The 9,738-nt window shown below is 31.4% G+C and overlaps 1 protein-coding gene and 1 long non-coding RNA gene across 2 annotated transcripts in view; both read left to right on the plus strand.

Annotated features, from left to right (window-relative positions):
- Positions 1–9,738, plus strand: part of LOC117175065 (5-hydroxytryptamine receptor-like) — a 207,883-nt gene that overhangs the window by 60,482 nt on the left and 137,663 nt on the right. The window lies entirely within an intron of this gene.
- LOC117175067 overlaps positions 4,993–9,738 on the plus strand; it is a 5,785-nt gene continuing 1,039 nt past the window's right edge. Inside the window, exons 1-2 of the long non-coding RNA XR_004467429.1 lie at positions 4,993–5,365; positions 5,634–5,846. This is a non-coding gene — a long non-coding RNA (uncharacterized LOC117175067). The remainder of the gene's footprint in view (positions 5,366–5,633; positions 5,847–9,738) is intronic.

The raw sequence follows: 9,738 nt of genomic DNA on the forward strand, positions 1-9,738 counted from the left end.
GACTCATTTATCCACTCAAAATATTTGATGCATTTTGTTTCAATAGAAAAAAAATTATCCTTAAAAAATGGGGTGGCCCTATAAATATGGGACACACTGTAAACTCATTTCCTGATGAATATTCGATTGAATCTTGAACTCAATATTTTTATTTTTCAGTATAATTGAATTAATTATGATGCTGAAGGACTTTTTTAAAATCTTCTTTTAATAAAGAGATAAAAATATATTTTTATTGAAATCTTGAAGGTTTGACATGGTATTCATTTAACTAATAAATAACAGAGGATCAAATTCAAATAAGTAGCTCCAAGTTCTTTCAAAGCGTATAACGTAGAATACTTCTAAACAACAGAACCAACACTCTAATGATTATTTGACTCTCTACATCATAATGATCTGTACATTCGGATCAATGTGATCTTATTTTTTGGTTCATTAGTCAGAGTAAAGAAAATAGCCGCCAATTCCTGCTAATGGTATCATAAATAAATGACCTAAAAATGGTTTCTAACTGCACGCAAGCCACAGCTACACTATAAAAACGCTAAAATTTGCTGTGAATGTACATTGAACCCTTTAAAAATCGTTTCAAATATTTAACGACAATGAAAGTAAAAAAAAAGTGATCAATCAATTAATTGTCTTGGATTTAAAAATATTTTGGCCCTTGAACTATTGGACAAGTGCTAATGATTTTAATAGAAGACATTCTAACGCGTTCCGTTATAGCTGAATCGTTTAGTAAATACTCAGTGCGTGCGTGTGATCTAGGGTTCGTTTCTTATTACTTGTGGATTTTTCAGTTCACTATGCTTTAGACTCATAATTAACAAATTCTATTAACAATATGTATACAAAAATAACTGCGAATATCCTTGACATTTATATTACAGATATTATTATTTTTTTCTGATAAATAACAAAACTTGTTTATATTCATCCATATTGGTGTGAGATTATAGAGAGAATGATTTAATGCTACAAATCCTATAGTAGTAGTTTGACCTTTTAAAGAGGGTATAATTTATCTTAAATACAGACCCTACTTTGACGCTAAACGTGGAAAAACGGCCGATTTCCGCTTATTTAGAACCTACTTTACAGATTCCAGCCCCTACGAAGGTAGGAGATACGGCTTCAAAGTAGGGCCTAAATTTCGACTCAAGTGAAGAGAAGAGAAAAGTCACTTTTCTTATATTTTGTTCTATTCGTGAAAACCAACTCCATTTTGTCCACAAAAAACTTTTCTTTATTAGGCTCAACACTTTTATATTAAATATAATAAACTTTTATGTAACTCTGCCTGGGATTGCTTCTTAATATATTTCAAAATAAAGTGCAAATTGTATTCATCGTGATTACTTTAATATTCGTTTCTTATTTTGCATTAAATTATATTCTCAGCTAAGCTAAAACATATAACATTCCAATAAATTGATATCATTACAATTTATAATATGCGTGGGAATTAAAACATACTGATTCTTTTTGTCTTATTTATACATAGATTCTTTATATTTAATCTTGTTTTTTCACGATTAAAGAAAAAATAGGCTTCATGTCAAAAAAATATTCGTAACAAATTTGTAAATCCTTTTTCGTTGAATATATGTTTTCTCATTCATTCTTGTAGCTTGTATCGTTTGCATTTTGATTTTATCCAAACAAACCATAGGGATAAATTGTACATATTTTTGTGTGCTATAAATAACTGTCGATAGAATTTTGAATTTTTGAAAAAGGTGGTCTCAAAAATTTTGGAAAAGCTTTAACTTTTTGAATTGTTATCAGAAATGGCTGTTTTTTAGCGGTCCTGCCAAACATTCTTACTGACTCCGTCATTCGTAGAATAAAAGAAGCGGATTTTTTATGTTTGTATATTTTCAAATAGCGACAATCATACTGGACATTGTTGACATTTCAGGTATGGATATAGTAATGGTGGTTTTTAGGGGTCTTGCTAAACAATCCCACCGATTCCATAATTCGTGGGGTTAGAAAAGAGGATTTCGGACGTTTATATTTTGTTAAATATCGACAATCAAATTTTAACAAGGTAGGTTTGAATAAAGGGTGATGTGTAAAGGCAGGTAACTGTTTAAAAATATATGTATTCAACAATCCGTGCCAGCCAAATATTATTTTTTGGCCTTCTAATTGATTTCAGGAAACAAAAATTAGAAAAATAATTTTCTTATTCCATTCACACGAACGTTCACAACTGAATTATATGAAAAATTAAACTAATTTGTTTCTAGAAAATAAGTCTTTTTCGTTGGAAAATAATCAATTTGCTTGTAAATGTAATTGTTTTGTTGCAAAACTCGCTTTTGTCGGATTAAAATTAACTTTTTTTAAGCACAAAAATATGATTTTTTGTTCTGTTTGTTCGTTGATGTCCAAATTTGTGTTTGTAATTCATATTTTTGGTTTAAAATTAAACTAATTTGGTAGAAAGTTGAAATGCTTGTTCAGAAGTGAAGGATGTATTATTTAAAAATGAAAGGATTTAATAGAAAATTATTAAATTTTGTTTAATGATGGACGTTTTTCATTATTTCATGTTAGTAGAAAGATACTGGTAACTTGGAATGAAATGTTTAAAAAAATTATTGTGGAATTTTCTCGGCCAGCGACATGGCCAGGATTTTTTTTTGGGAGGGGCTTCGAATTTATGCATAGTTAAAGAGTGGGGGAAAAGGTAATTGAATAGTGAAAATAGCGAAGCTCGCGGCGAGCTTCTTCATGCAGAGGATTCGAGTAGCGTCCAGTTTCGCTGCGAGTTCTCTCGGCAACCAAGAAGCGCGCCTTTGAGTTTTGCGTTGCGCATTGCAAGGCTACGAGGTTCACTCTGCTTCCCTTTCCTTCGCGTAAGCAGAGTCGAGCACCACAGTTGGCCATAAGTTGATCAACCATTCCGATAGGAGACTCCCCGAGATCACTTCTCTCCTTCCCACAACGACACTCGTGACCCCAAGTTAAGTCACTTTCATGATGATCATGGTCACTCTACTCGAGGACTGCGGAGAGGAGAGGCTGACCTGCTTTCTGAGACTCTTTGGCTCAAGAAGAGAAAAGGGCGAACGACGCTCTGCTCCTAGCCCCTGCATTATATGGCCTTACAGGAATAAACAGCGTACTTAGAAGAAGGGAAACTTTGGGGACCAGTGATGCAATTTTTTTAAAGATAAATATAATTTTCTCCATATTCTGTTTTACGTGGTGCAGTGTATGTGTAGTGGGCTTAAGGGCATGTGACACAGCCAAATCGAGCTGAAACATTGGAAAATGTATTAGAGTACAATAAAGTAAGTTCAGGTACTTCATTTGGGTAGGAACTTTACTGAAAATTATTTCTTTTTTTTCTGAACTTCGACATTTTTTGAACTTTTGAACTTCTTTTATACATAAAATATCGGTCTCAAAATTTGAGAAATGCAAGGGTCGAAAGAAAACTAGTAAAGTACAAAGTTTAATAATTAAAGATTTAAAAAAATATATTTTAACTAAACCTTATGCGGCACACAGCAAAGGACGCACAACGTAGAGCGAGCCAGCTGTTAGAGTTTCGACTAGGGGCCGCCAGGGTTAGGATTTTCGTGTACACCGTTACCGGCTGGTGCCGATGGAATTGATAGTCTAATTTTGTTTGCATCTTTTGTCATTAAACTTTGTACTTCAAAACAGGTTTTTTTCGGCTATGCATCTCTCAAAGTTTGATACCGATATTTTATGTATAAAAAAAGTTCAAACGTTCAAAATATGTCGAGGTTGAGAAAAAAGATGAAATATATTTCAGTGAAGTTCCTATCCGAATAAAGTACCTAAACGTACTTTATTGTACTCTAATACATTTTCTAACGTTTCAGCTCGATATTTTATTTTTAGAAAAAAGTTATTAGGTTCAAAAAAACATTCAGTGAACTGATGAAGTGAGGTCGGTATGATACGTATTTGGCTGTGTTACATGCCCTTAAAGTTTTATGTAGCGAGTGTAAGGTTTCATGATGGCCCGACGGTGGAGTGCGCATGTGCGAACATCACTGGGCTGAAAGCGGGCACATTACAACTGCTACACGTGCATGAAATGGCTGGTTTTAACTCTATCAGGGGTAAATTTTTCTATCACAAATGGAAACGCGCGAATTTGGTCTAATGTTGTCGCCCTTTTTGGATCCGCCATCATGAATTTTGCAATTTTGGCATCAGAATTGTAATAAGCAGCCTTAAAAAATTATACAGTAACACAAGAAACAATTAATTACACATGCGTTACAATTTATAATTTTCTTTCAAAGCAAATTTCCATTTTTGACATATTTCAAAATTTGTTCAAAAAAACTAGCGAGCCGAAAATGTTGAAAAAATGTATGTTATGACATAAAATGTCAAATGTTTGAAAACAATTTTTTAATCACTACGACTTTCGGATTGAGTATACCCGAATTTATTCGAAAAAACGCGTTTTTTTATTTGAATTGTTTATAACGATGCATTAATAAACAATTTTACACAATTTTTGAAATAATTACGAAGCATGGGTCCCTAAGAGTCTGCGAATAAAGGTAAACATGCTGGAAACTGTAAATTGTACTTAGCGTTTGAAAAAAAATACAATAAAACAGGTTGTACATATATGTACCACTGCCCCTGAAAGGGTTAAATTGGGCTCGCACAAACAGTATTTGACTACTTATTTTGAACTTTGGCAAAGCCTGGTTGAGCTCGTACATTTGCGAAGTTAATATTTAAGGGCATATAATACATCATGATTTAACGTATCACCAACATTACCATGTAACCTCCTCCCCGTCCCAAATTTAAATTAGTGTGAGCTAGCTAGTTTGAGTCGCTAGCTTTTAAAAAAACATTTTTTTATATTTTTAATTTGCACCTTATTGGTCGGGTTTTTAAAAAACAAAAATGCGAATAGTATTGTTATTTCTTTTTATTTGTTACAGGTGTATGTTGCATTTGCAGCCGACGAAACCAAACAGTAAATATGTGTGACGTTCCGCAAGGAAAGGGCCAACTTTGTCGGTATCAAGTTACGTATAGAGACATGTCACCGGATAAATTTATGATATTTTAAGCTCAAGAGGAACCCTCTAGGTTGAAAACCGAGTCGTCGGGGTTCTTTTGAACTTGGAACTTTATAAACCCGTTTTTATAGAAAAAGGATGACTTCCAGACGCAACCCCAAAATCAATACTTTTGAACTTTGTTCACTAAAACGCGAATATCTCCTCAACTAATATTGACAAATTAAGCTCTTTACTTACGAAAATTCCGGTACAATTTATAAAGATTACAAAAAATTGTGCAACATGGCATTTCTTCAAATGAAATTGCTTTGCTTAATGTAGGTTGATTATAAGCTGAGGCTTACATTCTAATTACGTTATATTTCTTTAGAAATGCATAGTTTTTCAGAGTTTATTTAATGGTATCGATATATATTTGCAATTTTCATAGTACATAAAATTAACTATGAACAGCTTTGAATTTTTCTAATAAAGATACATTTAATAATTAAATAATAAGTTCCTGCTAACAGACAACCTCTACATTACCTAATGAAGTTTTATTTTACAAAGACTTTATGCCAGAAATCTGTTTTGTTTTTAAAGCTATCGATTCAAACTGAACAACCTACCATGGAAAAGAATATTTTGTATCGATTGAAACAAAGTCTGCACGCTGGACGGGCACATTCTCATCAGAAGATGCGCACGCAGCTCGCTTCGCTCGCAAGTTTAAGCACGCGTTGGGTGCACCTCAGTTGGATCTCGCGCTTCGTGCTCGATAACAAATTTTTATGCAGCATAGACAAATGCCATTTGGTAATTGTGCATTCTCTTTTTTCTTAGAGTTCCTACAGCTTTAACGAACACATTCCCATTACGCCTCTCGTGCTTCGCAATCGACTTTGTCCGCAGTGCGAAATTTCCTATATTAACCCTTCAAGGTCCCCCTACCTTGGTATAACGTTGAGGTCTTCATGGGGCTGTCGAAGACCCCAGCTGTAATTTTTTACTGCGTAGAAGATTTTTAATATTTTGGCGTGAAATTCTGTTGGGCATTCCTTTAAGTGTCTTGTTATAAGATAATTTCACTTGTTAAACGATTTTTTAATTTTTAAACATTGAAAAATTGAAAAACTGAAGAAGAACGAACTTCGTAAATTTTAATATAAAGTGTTAGAGCACTAACGACCCCATAGGAACCTTTAAGGGTTAAGTTTAACTACATTACCTCAAAAGTGTATCATATTTATTTCTGTGTCTTGTTCTGAGACGGCTTACTAAAAAATTGTACAATAATTTACATTTTCATAATTCAAAAAAGTTCACATCCCATAAAAACAGTTTTGTTTATTAGAATTTTATTGCACCTATCATCGTTTTTTGAAACAATTAATTAGTTTAGTCTCAATGCCAATTTTTAGGATTTGACTGGAAAATACGCTCCCTATCAATAATACATTATTCAAAAATTTGTAGATCTTTCCTGGGTGAACAACTTTGTTCATTAGTTTTTGTTTTTACCTTTGTTATTTTTTTTAAATTTTATTTTTCTACTGTCAACGATATTTTTCACGATTACAACAAAAACTACGCGTCTTGCAAAAAATCATTTACAATAAATTTGTACATCTTTTTTAGACGAACAAACTTTATCTATTTTTTTCAAACCTTGTGTCGTTTTTAAAACATTTATTTATTTTTTATATTACACATGAGAATTAAATAAAATTGCTCGCCACATTAAAATATTAGTAATAAAAAATTTGTAGCTCACTCTTGGTTGAACAAGTTTAGTCTTTTAATTTTGTTTTTCGTAGCTTGTGTCGTTTGTCCAAAAGTTAAATTTGTCATCCGTTATCTTTTATGACTAAAAGAAAAACTTCGCGTTTTATTAAAAAATAAATAACAAATTTGTGGATCTTTTTTGAGTGCACAAATTTTGCACATTGATTTATTTTTAACCTTCAGCTGTTTTTCCAAAAACTTTTATTTTTAATGATATTGTTTACGATTAGGATGAAAACTACGCGTTTCAAAAAAAAATTATAAATACAAATTTTTCAGCTCTTTTTTGGATGAATAACGTTTATCCATTCATTTTTTTCGTAGCTTGTTTCGATTGTTCAAAAATGTATATTTATTTTTAATGCTGCTTTTTATAAATAAAACCAAAACTGCCCATCTTATCAGAACGTGATTTATATCAAATTTGTAGGCCGTTTGTTGTACACAATTTTTGTATTTTTATATTTTTTCGTATCCTGCATAGTTTGATCACACAATGGACCTTTTTGCGACCTAAGCCAGAACCGTCCGTCAAAAAATTTGAATTACCGATTTCTCTCTAGATTCAAAAAGTTGTTATAATAATCTTTTAAGACTTTCAGAAAGCAAAGTTTTTCTTCTCTTAAATTTTGTTCATATCGTGTGTTGTTTGTATTAAAAATTTCATTTTTATATTCTCATCTGAGAAGGTATTAGATTTTTTTTTAATTTGACTACCCAGTTTTTGTCAAATATCCACGTTGTGAACGACCCAGAAGTTAGCTATGCATATAGATTTGAAAATTCGACCTCGAATAAAAAAAATTAAATAATAGTCATAGCCAAAAACTAAAAACACCGCTGGAATCGTCTGAGCCATATCTCTAGTTGCTTTTTTCACTTTTTTCAAAAAGTCATTTTTTAAAAATTTACGTCGTTAATTAAAATATATCCTTCATTATGAAAAAAACCAAAAGTCCTAAAGAAAAAGTGAAGAGAGTTCTGGATTCTCCTCGCCAATATCTCCAGGTGTTTTTTTCATTAAAAAAATTTATTATTTACACAATTATATTGTTTATAATTTTTAAAAATTGATTTAACAATTGTGGTAAGCAATTCGGAGTTGTTAAGTGAAAAATAACATACCTTGAAGTATCATAAATTAAAAAAATTTTTTGAACAATGCGGAAAAGTTAGTTTAAACATTGTTTTTGCCCCCTCTACGCACACAGCTTTACGATATCCTATAGCGCATATGGATTTGATTATTTGTCCTTCATTATAAAAAAAAACCAAAAGTCCTGAAGAAAAAATGAAGATAGTTCTGGATTCTCCTCGGCAATATCTCCAGGTGTTTTTTTTCATTAAAAAAAATCAATTATTAAAACAATTATATTGTTTATAATTTTTAAAAATGTATTTAACAATTGTGGTAAAAAATTCGGAGTTGTTAAGTGAAAAATAACATACCTTGAAGCATCATGAATAGAAAAAATTTTGGAACAATGCAAAAAAGTTAGTTTAAACATTGTTGTTGCCCCCTCTACGCACACAGCTTTACGATATCCCATGGCGCATATGCATTTGATTATTTATCCTTCATTATAAAAAAAACCAAAAGTCCTAAAGAAAAAGTGAAGATAGTTCTGGATTCTCCTCGACAATATCTCCAGGAGTTTTTTTAAAATTAATTATTTAAACAATTATATTGTTTATAATTTTAAAAAATTTATTTAACAATTGTGGTGAACAATTCAGAGTTGTTAAGTGAAAAATGACATAACTTGAAGCATCATGAATGAAAAAAAATTTTGAACAATTCAAAAAAGTTAGTTTGAACATTGTTTTTGCCCCCTCTACGCACACAGCTTTACAATATCCCATGGCGCATTCGGATTTGATTATTTATCCTTCATTATAAAATAAACCAAAAGTCCGAAAGAAAAAGTGAAGATAGTTCTGGATTCTCCTCGGCAATATCTCCAGGTGTTTTCTCATTTTCTGAAAAAATCTATTATTTAAACAATTATATTGTTTATAATCTTAAAAAAATTATTCAACAATTGTGGTAAACAATTCAGAGTTGTTAAGTGAAAAATAACCTACCCTCAAGTATCATGAATGCAAAAAAATTTTGAACAATGCAAAAAAGTTAGTTTGAACATTGTTTTTGCCCCCTCTACGCACACAGCTTTACGATATCCCATGGCGCATATGGATTTGATTATTTATCCTTCATTATAAATAATACCTAGAGCCTAATTTTTATGAATTTATTTAATAATATTTTTTTGTCGAACAGTATATAAGGAAATTTGTTTATGAGCATCATACTGATATCTTACCGGTGAAAACATTTATCATTAGATTACCGGTGTTTGAAGATCAATTTAACAAATCAAGACCTAATTTTGATTCCTTCAAAAATATATATTGTACATAGGCTTCACAAGAGTGCTCTATTAAGTACCTGCATCTAGGTTGCAGTTAAATTTTTCCATTTTAAGGCATAGAGATCTTCATTTGTTCACTTTGTGCAAAGCTGTGTTGAAGTATGTTTGTAATACAGTGGCAGCAGGGAAAGTGAAACAAAAAGAAACTGTTAATGTGAATTGTGCCCACTTAATAGAAACAACAGCTTTCCAGCCATTCTGGAATAGGAGCTTTTTATGTGGATAATCGTATTATCGTTTTTTCCATCAAACGGTGAGTACTCTTAAATCGTTATACATGTTTTATCGTATACAGTATGCACTTTTACTCATAAATATCACCAAAAACTTTGGTATGTTATTTTTCACTTAACAACTATGAATTGTTTACCACAATTGTTAAATAAAAATTTAAAAATTATAAACAATATAATTGTTGAAATATTTAATTTTTTCAAAATATGAAAAAAACTCCTGGAGATATTGCCGAGAAGAATCCAGAACTATCTTTA

The sequence above is a fragment of the Belonocnema kinseyi genome, chromosome 6 (assembly GCF_010883055.1).
Source record: "Belonocnema kinseyi isolate 2016_QV_RU_SX_M_011 chromosome 6, B_treatae_v1, whole genome shotgun sequence".
In the NCBI taxonomy this organism is placed as follows: Eukaryota; Metazoa; Arthropoda; class Insecta; order Hymenoptera; family Cynipidae; genus Belonocnema; species Belonocnema kinseyi.